General features: G+C 44.7%; 1 protein-coding gene and 1 long non-coding RNA gene across 3 annotated transcripts in view; both read left to right on the plus strand.

Annotated features, from left to right (window-relative positions):
* Positions 1–12,904, plus strand: part of LOC142366533 (uncharacterized) — a 97,733-nt gene that overhangs the window by 53,788 nt on the left and 31,041 nt on the right. The window lies entirely within an intron of this gene.
* Positions 2,919–3,514, plus strand: LOC142366440 (uncharacterized). The gene is made up of 3 exons (XR_012766815.1): positions 2,919–3,124; positions 3,213–3,324; positions 3,426–3,514. It is a non-coding gene; the product is annotated as an uncharacterized LOC142366440 (long non-coding RNA).

Consider the following 12,904-nt stretch of genomic DNA (forward strand, 5'->3'; position numbering starts at 1 on the left):
AAAAAACTCCCTTTTAACAGGAAGAAACTTCTGGCAGAACCAGAACAAGGAAGGGCGGCCATCTGCCTTGACCAGCTGGGGTTTGAGAGGACAGGAAAGAGGGGACAACACGCACCAAAGCACCAGGCCAGGGATAGGCCTATAGCAGGGGTGGCCAACCCGCAGCTCTCGAGCCGCATGCGGCTCTTTGTCTGGTTTCATGCAGCTCTTACGTTCATATCAAAATTTTGTATTTTTTTTTTCCGCTTCGTTTGAGTTCAATACGGCAGCGGTCTCCAACCGTTTTTGCTCCATGGACTGGTTTAATGTCAGACAATGTTTTCACAGACCGGCCTTTCAGGTGTGGCTGATAAATACTACAAAATAAAATAATACAACTAACACAGACTCTATGATATTTAGTAAATATAATAATAAACTTGAATCCACTGTGTACTTGTATGCAACTTTATTAGCAGCGTCCTCCTGTCGTAATATCCTCTCTGCCTCCTAATGCTCTCTGGTCGCTATGGTAACGCTTAAACATGCCTTCAAAATGCAGCTTTCTTTTTCTTAGTGGTCACAGCCTCTTCTTCTGTCTCCTCACTGGGAAGAAGCTTTCCAAACACGTCTGTTTTTGACTCATTTTGCTCGGTTCGTGGGTTTAATATCAGCGTTGATGCGTCACGTGACCGAGACGAGAGCGAGTCAAGAACAGACGGATGGAACGGAGAGAATTCGGTCATTTTTCAAAAATAATGTGGCTCTTTGTGGTAACACAGTAAAAAATGCGGCTCTTAAGCCCTATTCAGACGGGACTAGTTTAATCTGGAGACCTGGGGTAAAGTAATAATAACCGGGAAATCTAGTCCCGTCCGAACGCGCCATGTCAGTAAAGATAGCGGAGTATGTCGGTAAACTTTGCCGAGAATTCTACCTCCTGTGAAACGGTCCGGAGTATCTACCATTGGTAATACTAATCCCGTGCGAATGCGACCTTCGGTAATAAGTACGGAATATGTCGTCATATCCTTTTAAAGAGAGAAACAATTAGGTGTGTCTGTTTGCAAACATGGAGGTTCTAGATGAAGCGCTGCTTGCAAGCCTCCCCAGCCTACTCCATCGACCAAAGCCCCCCCAGCTTGGTCCCCAACACCGGTGCCCACAGCTTACATTTCCAACAGCGTCAATGCTGTTGTCTAGGACGCTAAGGGCCTCTGTGTTGGTAAACACCATCTCAACCAGAGGTCCAAGGATGGAGTGAAGAGAGGGACAATCAGACTGTCCAATCAGAGAAATTTTCAACTATAACTAATCCCAAACACGCAGTACTCAATGTCAGATCTTTAAGTAACAAATCATTCCTGATAAATAGTTTCATTTCCTCTCACAATCTTGATTTTATGTTTTTAACTGAGACATGGCTCGACAGAAACACAGCTAATGCAGTCCTGATTGAGTCCAGTCCACCTCACTTCAATTTTGTGTCTGAAACACAAGAAAACCAGAGGGGTGGGGGTGTTTGTGCCATGTTCAGGGACAATATACCCACCCACAAGTTGTCATTTGGGTTTTTTTCATCATTTGAGTATGTGTCATTCAAAATGGAGATACAACAATCTTCCATACTTTATATCACCATTTATAAACCACCACAGAATTGTTTTATTGATGATTTTACTGAACTACTTTCAATTGTGTGCACTGCTTTTGACTGTTTAGTCATAACAGGGGACTTGAATGTGCATGTGGACGTAGCACATAACAAGGAAGCTAAAGAGCTCACTTCTGTCCTTGAAATGTTTGGTCTAACTCAACATGTGACTGAGCCCACCCACAACAGAGGGCACACTCTAGATGTGCTCATTTCAAGGGGTGTTGTTATTTCAAACGTGAATGTCGTTGATGTTGCTTTATCTGATCATTTCTGTGTTTTCTTCGACCTGTCTACTATACCCAAACCAGCAGCTGGGTCTGCAGTTGTTCGGGGAAGACTCATAAATGACAGAACAGGGACACAGAGCTTATGGAAATGATTAGGTTTGAGAACACCCCGTGTTCTGATGCTGATGATCTGGGGCCCGTTGCACAAAAGTAGGATTTAGACATCCAGGATGAGTTACTTAGCCAGGTTCAAGGAATCCAAAACATGGCGCCCAGGCTTAGTTGGTTGCACAAAGGCCAATCCAGGATGAGCAGACACGGATTCATTAAGCCAGGTGGATAAGTGCTGCACACGGCTTTCTTAAATAGACCCCACGATCAATCATAGATTCACTGATTCACCATGGCAACAAGGGCGGCGTATTTCTCCCCAGCGGAGCAATAATTATTAATGGAAGCATATGAAGAGGTGACGGAGAAAATAAAACAAAAAGGAAATACTGCCACAGTCAAAAAAACAAAGGGAGCAAGCGTGGCAAACCATTGCTGACCGCCTGAATGCGTAAGTAGTGCACAAATACACACACACCACTCCACTGAAATTATCACAATTAGGCAGTATTCGAACTACGGGGGACTCGTGGGATCCGAGACCCCCTGAAACTGACACGAGACCCCCCCGAAAACATGATTTGGGAAATGTTGGGGGGTCTCTAAAATATTGGCAAAATGTGATTTCCCCTGATGAGTTATGATTGCAGACGCGATGCGTGTGGAGGTGTGGAGCCTGTGTGCGTAATTGGCATAAAGCTGTGCTGTCCGCCGCGTATGATTCTGTATAGCTTCTCATGTGTTTTCGAGATCCGCGCTCTGAGTCAAGCGCAAGCAAGCAACCAAAATGGACATGGCAGCAACTTTTTATTAAGAATGTGCCTGCCCACACATTGCCTGTACTGTTTTAGCAGTGAAAAAAAAAACGCAATTAAAGGACTTGCAAGCATCTTCATCTCCTTCCCTGGGCATAGAAGACTCTGTGACATCAAGGAGTTCTATAGGATTGCAGGTAAGAATTTTTTTTTTTTAAATTACAGTTACAATTACAATGTTAACATTCAGAGTAAGATACTCATTGCATCATATTACAGGTTTCCCCAATGTCATTGGTGCAGTGGACTGCACACACATCAAAATAAAATCCCCCTCAGGTGGCCATGAGGGGGATTTTGTGAACAGGAAAAACTTCCACAGCATCAATGTACAGGTGAACATGACTTTTGATAAAGTTGATTAATGAACACTGTTCATTGCCTGTGATGTGCATTAATTGGTTTAACATCTTATCATTTCAGATGGTCTGCAATGCTGACTATTTGATCAGTAATGTTGTGGCAAAGTGGCCCGGCTCGGTCCACGACTCCCGAGTGTTTCGGAACTCAGAGATCTATCGGCGCCTATCACAAGGTGAGCCACAGAACCTCTATTGATAACCACTTTTAACATCATGGCTGTGTTAAGAATGTCACTACTTATGAGGTTGTGATGGTAACATTTTGTATTCACAGGTGAATTCCTGGGTGTATTGCTGGGTGACAGAGGGTATGCCTGCCAGCCTTTTCTGCTCACTCCATTTGCAGACCCTCTGGAGGCACAACTGGCATACAACCATGCCCAAACAAGGGCCCGGATCGAAATGACATTTGGCCTACTGAAGGCACGCTTTCAGTGTCTGACCCACCTGAGAGTCAGCCCAGACAGGTCATGTGATATCAATGTGGCCTGTGCTGTCCTCCACAATGTGGCCTGCCTGAGAAAGGAGAGGGCCCCCAGAGTGCCAGCTCTCATAGACTGGGACATTCCTGCCATCTTCCCGGATGACGACTGTGGTCGGCTGGTCAGAGACCAATATGTGTTAAATTATTTTAATTAATATTGCATGTTGATTTAAGTTGGGCCTGCAATGGCAGAGGAATTTTTGTTAGGTTTTTGTGCTGTATAGGCAAGGCAATTTTATTTGTATAGCCCATTTTTACAAACAGTTTGTTTCAAACTGCATGCTTTGATTCTGTGCTTTTTGTCTTGTAGAGCACTGTGTGACTTCAGTTTTGAAAGGAGCTGATGGTTTACTTGCTTTGATTCATCCTTGTTCAATAAAGGAACATCATGGTACTCTCTAATGTGTATTTATATTTATATGGTGATGTACTTTATGTGTAGTCTGTGGGAAACTAAATTATCTAGTGGTTCATCTAAAATCATCAGTTATCTAAAATGATTGTAATTAATGATCACAAATGTTTCAATAATGATAGTGGGTATAGTTAAATGTTTTAACAATATGTTCTAGGCAGTGGAATAAATATTGGTTTCCATATGTGGCGACCGCTGACTGAGATAAGGAATGAGATTAAATAGATCCTGGAACTTAGCCTGGTCTGGAGCAGGCTAGCTTCACAGAATAAATCTCCATGGTAACTTACATCTGAACATATCCCACTTCCCTTATCCTACTTTTGTGCAACCGGATCACGGATAAGTTGATCCAGGATAGCCAACATATCCCCGCTTAATCCCTTATCCTACTTTTGTGCAACGGGCCCCTGTTGAACTCTTACACATCAAGTCTCTTAAATGTTTTGGATACCATTGCTCCTATCAAGGTTAGAATGGTTAAAAGTAGGCAAAGGGCGCCATGGAGGAAAGAAGAGTCGGTCAGGGCACAGAAAAGGGAGTGCCGGAGAGCCGAACGGAAATGGCGCAAGTCAAAGCTCCAGGTTCATTATGAGACTTACAAAGAAAAGCTATGTGTGTTCAACCAGACTTTGCGTAGAACAAGGGAGAGTTATTTTTCTGAAATCATCAAAAACTGCAGTAACAACTCTCGTGTCCTGTTTGCTACAGTAAACAGATTAACAAACCCTCCAGTTTCACTGCCTTTAGAACTCATTTCTACATCTAAGTGTAATGAGTTTGGAACATTCTTTAATGACAAAGTTCAAGGTATTAAAAATGCAATAATTTCCACAACACAAATAACTACTCTGCAGCCAGCTGGACACCTAGAGCTGACACATTTCACACCTGTTACTGACAAAACAGTCGAAGAGACCATCTGCAGTCTGAGTTCATCAACGTGCTGCCTTGATGAGTTGCCCACTAGATTCCTAAAGTCTGTGCTGAGCAGTTTGTTACCACAACTCGCTCATCTAGTCAACATCTCACTCCAGACTGGAACATTTCCAAAGGCCTTAAAAACCGCTGTCATTAAGCCTCTTCTAAAGAAGAGCAATCTTGATGCCACAGTACTGAACAACTACCGGCCCATATCAAACCTGCCATTCTTAGGCAAAGTCCTAGAAAAAGTTGTATACCAACAGTTTAGTGACTTTCTCCTGTCTAACAATGCTTTTGATACTTTCCAATCAGGCTTTAGGCCCCACCACAGCACTGAGACAGCTCTGATCAAGGTGACAAATGACATCCGCCTGAACACAGATGCAAGTAAAGTCACAGTCTTAGTTCTGCTGGACCTGAGTGCTGCCTACACAGTTGACCATGCGACCTTATTACAGAGGTTAGAAGACTGGGTGGGAATCTCTGGTCGTGCTTTAAACTGGTTCAAGTCCTATCTGGAGGACAGGAAATTATTTTTTGAAATTGGTAACTGTGTCTCAAATGGCTATGACCTGTGGGGTTCCCCAGGGGTCAATCCTGGGACCCGTATTGTTCAATCTATACATAACACACACATTTGAAGTAACAGAAATAACTCCAGACAACCAGCTAACTCAATATTTTCTTTTAATAAGACCTTGGAGAAAATAAATGTTTAGTTATCAAGGAATGTACACCAGACTCCAAAATTATCAAAAACTTAAATATAAAGCCAGGTCATTAATTTCCGTATGAAATGTTTCCCAAAATAAAATAAAGCCGATAAGGCACTTTTTTCTGTTCAGTCCCTTATGTTTTACTCACTTTAACCTTGTTTTTTCTTAATCAAAACCTTTCCTTTTAACTATTGTTTCAATATAACCAGAATTCAACTTTGGTCACTAACAAAACTCCATACACTGAAATATACCGTTCTAAATACACAATATCACACATGGGCCCATACTCTCTCACACACACACTCACACTGTCCGGTACCGGTTAAAGCTTTTTGTTGCAGGCCTGATGAAGCTAGGGTGCGATGTCGCGGCAACAATCCTCTTCTCCCCGTTTTAAACAATAAACCAACTCAGACCTGCTCGCTCAGCCGACGTCCTCTCCGTCAAGGATGCTTCGTGAGTCCAATCTCTTTTTAGAACTCCGCCACACGAGTTGCAGGACTACTCCTCAATCACGCTGGAGCCAGCGTCGCCATGTTGACGCTTTCCTCTCACCTCCTCGTGTCAGCCGCAGTTTTCCTCGGATCAGCCGCAGGTGTTTCTCGGATCAGCCGCAGTTTTTTCCTCCGTGCTTTTCGCTACAAAACACGTCTGCAAGTATCCTACCCACCGGGTGCAGGTTTACCGGTGCCAACACGCACGGAAAAGTCCAGTTCCTTCCCGCACCTCAACCTTTGCACGCATTAGCAGCGGGCTCCATTAGCTTCCACCTTCTTCTTCCGCGGTCTTCTACCTTCTTCTTCCCATCATCCCATTCTTTGTCCTGTTTTCTTTTCCTGTTGAGTTCACTTGTCCCTCGTTAACCTAAACTACTTTCATAGATCGAAATTCAATACAGTATTTAAACTAATGAGATAATTGGTCAGGCAAGAATAAACTTATGCAAGTACACAAGTCCCTTCCAGAAAAGCTTCGGCTTTCTGCTTTGTCCATATTCCCATTTCTCACGTTACATTTTCTGTGTACATAAAACCAACCTTGTAAATATTTTGTAAATATTAAAGGACATTAAATGCATGGTTTTTAACCAGGGCTACACTCTCCCCCTTCTAAACCGTTTGATGTCCCTATCAAACATCAAAGTTACATTACGCAAATAAAAGTAGGAAACTGCGGTAAGCTAGAACTAACACAGTTAGGACATAGCGCCATAGAGTGACACCATACAGTAGAACAAGAAGAATGTCTTGGTACATTAAAGGTTCCACTTCCAAGTAGCACTCCACAACTAACAACTCGTACTGGCTGATCTGATGGCTGTCCCAGTTCATCACAGCTTAATCTTATGACTGGTTTCTTCACTCGCCTAGAGCGCTCTGTAATGATATGTTCTCCCTCATCTACTACCTCATCACTTTCCCTCTCTAAATCTAGATCAGAGCAGAACAGTGAGTGTGGCATGTTAGGTGAGTTGGGACTTAATCCAGCCTCATCAATAGTCTTGTGGGTCGACGTAATCTGAACTTCACTTGTGACTGTAGAGGGTTCTTTAGCTCTCCTCTCTGATTGCCTCAGAAGTTCTCTCAGGTTGACTTGTAGTGGGGCTGCCGTGTTCACCTCTTCATATTCAGAATCAGAAGAGAGTGCAACATCTTCTTGAGCAACAGGTTTGGCAGGCTCAGACTGTCTCCGTTGGCTCCTAGTGACAGGTTTTCGCACTTGTTCCGTCTCAGCATCAGCTGGAAATCGGACAAGATGACCAATGGGTAACAGGTGGTTGCGATGCACAGTTTTCTCAACCCCAAGTCCTCTTTCTGGTTTCACCTTGTAGACTGGCAAGTTAGGCATTCTTTCCCAGACAATGTATGGCACTGTCCTCCATCTCTCTTTTAACTTGTGTTTACCGGTGACACCAAAGTTCCTCAGAAGCACACGGTCTCCCTCTTCCAGGATCTGCTCTTTCACATGTTTGTCATGTGCCTTCTTGTTTCGTTGATGATTTTTGTCAGCAGCTTGTGTAGCGAGGTGGTAAGCTTGTTCCAGATCTTTCCTCAGCTTCGAAACATATTGGTGGTAAGTTGTGCCCTTCCCGGTGTCGTCTGATACTCCGAAACAGATGTCCACAGGAAGACGAGCCTCCCTTCCGAACATTAGTAGATAGGGTGAATATCCGGTTGCATCGTTCTGGGTGCAATTATAGGCATGCACCAACTGGCTGATGTTCTGACTCCATCTCTGTTTCTGCGTGGGATCCAGAGTCCCGAGCATGGACAACAATGTTCGGTTAAATCTCTCCGGTTGAGGATCTCCCTGAGGATGGTAGGGAGATGTTCTGGACTTTCGGATCCCCAACATCCTCAGTAACCCCTGGATGAGCTTGCTTTCGAAATCACGTCCCTGATCAGAATGTATCCGAGCAGGAAGTCCATAGTGAACAAAGAAACGTTCACACAGGATCTTCGCCACTGTGGATGCTTGTTGGTCTTTAGCCGGAAACGCCTGTGCATACCTTGTAAAGTGATCAGTCACCACAAGGATATTAGCGTATCCTTTCAAATCAGGCTCGAGAGAAAGAAAGTCAATGCAGACCAGATCTAGTGGCCCCCGGCTGGTGATCTGATTTAAAGGAGCTGCTCGCTGTGGCATAGCTTTACGGGTAATGCATCTACCACATGTTTTCATATACTGCTCCACTTCTGACCCCATCTTAGGCCAGTAGAATCTGTTGCGAATCAGCTCAAGCGTTTTTTCCACTCCAAGATGACTGGATTCATCGTGGAGAGACTTGAGCACCATGGGAACATGTTCTCTGGGTAGAACCAGCTGCAGTACTTCTGTACTAGGTGGTTTATTAATCTTTCTGTAGAGCAATCCATCCACCAGCACAAGCTTACTCGCCTCTCTTTGCGTGCAGATGGCCCCATGGTCAATACATTTCTCAGATGAGAATGTTGGTCCCCCACTTAAGGATTTTTTGACTAGTGAAGTCATTGGATCGTGGTCCTGTGCCTTAATCAGATCTGCTCGGCTGATCTGGGTCAAACAACCAAGATCTAGTCGGGTTGGAAACGCATAGCATTCTGGCAAGGCAGTGGGAGGGACAACTAAAGATTCTGCACAGCTAACTGTTTCAGCAGACTGATCTCTAGATACCTGCTTGCAGAGTGCTTTAACATTGTCAGGTGTTAAACTCCTGAACTCATCTCTGTCATCAAGAACAGGGTTTCGCGACAACGCGTCTGCGTCAGTGTTGCTAGAGCCTGGCCGATACTGCAGAGCAAAGTTATAGGTGGATATATATTATGCAGGTCATAGCTGCAAGCCAGCGATGACCTGTGGCATTCAGTTTGGCGGTGGTGAGTATATATGTAAGGGGGTTGTTATCTGTCCTTACAACAAACTTTGCGCCATACAGATAATCGTGGAATTTATCCACCACGGCCCACTTCAGTGCCAGAAACTCTAGCTGATGCACTGGATAGTTCTTTTCAGAAGAACTGAGCTTTCTGCTGGCAAAAGCGACCGGCCTCAGTCCTTCAGGATGCTCTTGGTTCAGCACCGCCCCCAAGCCATGAAAACTAGCATCTATGTGCAGCACATAGGGCTTCGACGGGTCAGCGAATGCTAATACTGGCGCCTGGGTGCGGCATTTGAGGATCTGTTGGAAAGCCTCTCTGCAGCTCCCATCCCATCTTTCCCCAAAAGGTTCACTAACTTTATAGTAGGCGTTCCCAGGACACTTTGCGGATTTCCACTTCTTTTGAGTGGGTGGATATCCCTTGCAAAGTTCGGTTAGTGGTCTAACTATAATTGAATAGTTTTTGATGAAGCGTCGATAATATCCACAGAATCCTAGAAAGGACTGGAGTGATGGAAGATCAGTGGGTTCCTTCCAGTGTGCAACAGCCTCCACTTTGCTAGGATCTGTAGCAATGCCTCGTTCAGACACTACGTGTCCAACATATGTCACTTGGGGTCTGCAAAACTGACATTTATCAAGTGACAATTTAAGTCCAGTTTCGCCTAAACGGTCGATGACTTTGAGGAGCCTTTGCTCATGCTCCTCCAAAGTTTTCCCAAAAACAATCAGGTCATCGAGATATACTATAACCTCCAGCATGTGTATGTCCCCAACGGCCTTTTCCATGAGCCGCTGGAATGTTGAGGGAGCACCAGTTATTCCCTGAGGCATCCGTTCAAACTGGAAAAATCCCAGAGGACAGATGAAGGCGGTTTTTTCTTTATCTTCCTCAGCCATCGGAATCTGGTAATATCCGCTCCTTAAATCTAACACTGAGAACCATCTACTTCCAGACAAACAGTCCAGAGCGTCATCGATGCGTGGCACCGTGTACTGATCGGGAATGATTCTACGGTTCAGTGTACGATAATCGATACACATACGAATGTGTCCATTTTTCTTTCTTGCCAGCACAATAGGCGAGGCGTAAGGACTTCTGGATTCTTTGATTATCCCAGCTGCTATAAGCCCCTGGATATGGCGACGAAGGTCCTCCACATCAGCAGGTGCTATACGCCGTGACTGCTCTCTGAACGGGGTGTTGTCAGTTAGCCTTATGTGGTGTTCCACTCCGGCTGCTAATCCCACATCCCACTCCTCCGCTGAGAATACATGGGATCGTTCAGAGAGTTGTTTTCTCAGTCTCTCTTTCCACTCAGTCGGGATAGAGGACTCTTCAAAATTGAATTGAGATGGATCAAGTTTTTTAGGATTTTGTGTCTTGGTGTTTGGGATCTCAGTCACAGTGTCAGCTTCATGAAGATGAGCTACTACTGTGCCGCTTGGTAGGGCAGTGTCTTTCAGAGACTCATTGCGCATTAACACCAAAAACTTGTCTTTATCCAACATCTTGGAGAATAACACTGTGGGCTGTACAAACAGACTTGGTGGGAGTGCATGTGAAGCTGCACGCTCAGAAATGAGAATGCTATCTCCCACTCTCTTCTTTTCAATGATTTTACAGATGGCTATACGTTCACCACCAGCGGGGATTATTAGTGGCCCTGGGCCTACCCATTTAACATCAGCCACTGTATCATTGCTGTGCATGGTCTCTTTACAGTTCAGATCTACAGGAACTGCGAGTTCTCGCTCTGTTACACCAACTCTTGCAGCATAAATGGTGTCTGAAGTGGCTGCTTTACGGTTTAAAGGGAGCGACCACACTTTGCCAACATTGGATCCAATTAGAACCGGAATGTTGTCTGAGCATCTGGGGTCTGGGCATACTAGAGCAAGAACGGGAACTGATTCCCCTTTCTGTGATGTCTCTGAAAACGCCAAGTCTACTTGAATGTAGCCTTTATAGGGGTAACTGCCCTCAGACTCACTTAAACCCCAGATGGCTAAGCCTGACACTGGATGTAGGGGAGCATGTGATAAGTGTTCGACATACCAGCTGTCAAAAATGATTGTGACCTGAGAGCCACTGTCCAAGAGAGCCGTGCATGGTGTTCCATTTACTTTAACCTGAGCAGTAGAGGGTGGTCCCACAAGTCCCTTGGGCAGGTTACTGGCCTGCAGACTCACAGCGCTCCTCCTCACATTAGCATTTTTTCCACTCAGAACGAGGGCTAGTACATCTTTGACCCGCTTTACCCTTCCTTTGAACTTGAATCAACTTTTTTATCACTTTTGGATAGTTTTCTGGTAACGTACAATTAGTGGAAATATGCCCATCTTCGCCGCAACGGTAGCAAAAGATGCCACCTGGTTCTTTGTGCATAGCTGCTTTCCGCGCATCATGACTTGGAGAGGGATCTGAGGGTGTTAGATGGTCGTTTGGTCTTGCAGTCGACTGGACTGACATTACTGAAACTTGTTTTCTCAGCTTTACAACCTCTCTCTTGAGGGCTTGAAGGCTCCCATCCCCTTCCAAGTTGCTTATTTCTGCTTTAACAGCAGGTTGTGGTTCAGGAGGATGCGAATGCTGCGACAGGGACAAAGCTTGGAGTTCACAAACCTGTGACCTCAGCCGTTCAACCTCCACAGCAAGATCTTTTGAGTCCATAACTGCTGCAGCAGTATTTTTCACATGCACAGATTTAGGGGGATTTAATCGACGGCGTGACGCCTCATGTTCCTCCTCAATGCGGATCTCATTCAGAAGCTCCAGAAATGTGGGTGGAGAATTTCTCCTCTCACGTAGCCTGAGACTTAGCATCATCATGTCAGACCGTGTGGCACCTTTGATGAGTTGCTCAATACGTGCCTTGTCTTTGGATGAGGGAGGCAGACCCCCTCTTTGGACCACTTTATTTAGAACTCTTTCCATTCTCCTGAGAAACTCTGATAGCTTCTCAGCTGGGTGCTGGCACATCATTCTGAAGGCAAAGTAGAGCTCTTCGCCAGTCTCTGTTGTGCCAAAGGTGCTCTCAATAACATTTAGATACTCTGTGGATGTTGCATCAGGGTTGTTAAATCTCACAGCTTGAAGGATCTCCATGGCAGGACCTTTTACACTCTCCATTATCCTCATCTTTTTTTCTCTGTCCGGCTTGTCAGACCCCTCAATCATCAATCTAGCTTGCTCTAGCCAGTTCTCCAAATGTTCTTCCCCTTGAGGTGTGGGAAGCACACCGGAAAAGGTTCGAAGTCATCTGTAGCTGCCATTGTCACTAGTGGGTCTTGAAGTGAGCTGCAAGACATCCCCAACTGCTCTGATTATAGCCTCTGGACTAGATGCTTGAAAAAGTGGATTTTGGCTCATTTCTAACTCTGGTGGTTGTGGAGAATCTGTCCCCCTTTGAGCTGTACTCTCTTCCTCCACCACTGATGGCCCAATGATCCGCCAAGAAGAATCACTACCTTCTGGTATTACTTCAGCAGGAATGTCAGTAGCATTTACTGTTTCCCTACACTCACAAAGAACTGTCAGCCTTTGAGACACAGGATCATACATTCTCCCTCTAACTCTAACACGTCCGAAAGCTTTGATGGTCTGTAAAGTGTCTTCTATCACACTAACTTCTGTTTCTTCAGGAACATCTTTAACCAAAATAGCATGCAATGGATTAATTCCCTCTCCCTTACACCAATGAAGTAACTGAGCCATCCTGTCTTTTTACAAAACTACAACACAACAAATCACTAATGAAAACTTATCTTCTGCTGTGCTTTTCCAAAAATATGGAACAACTTTTCGTTAGTCTTTAGAATTTACCAAAAACAGACCGACCATAGATTGTTT

This window comes from Odontesthes bonariensis, chromosome 17 (assembly GCF_027942865.1).
Source record: "Odontesthes bonariensis isolate fOdoBon6 chromosome 17, fOdoBon6.hap1, whole genome shotgun sequence".
Taxonomy (NCBI): domain Eukaryota; kingdom Metazoa; phylum Chordata; class Actinopteri; order Atheriniformes; family Atherinopsidae; genus Odontesthes; species Odontesthes bonariensis.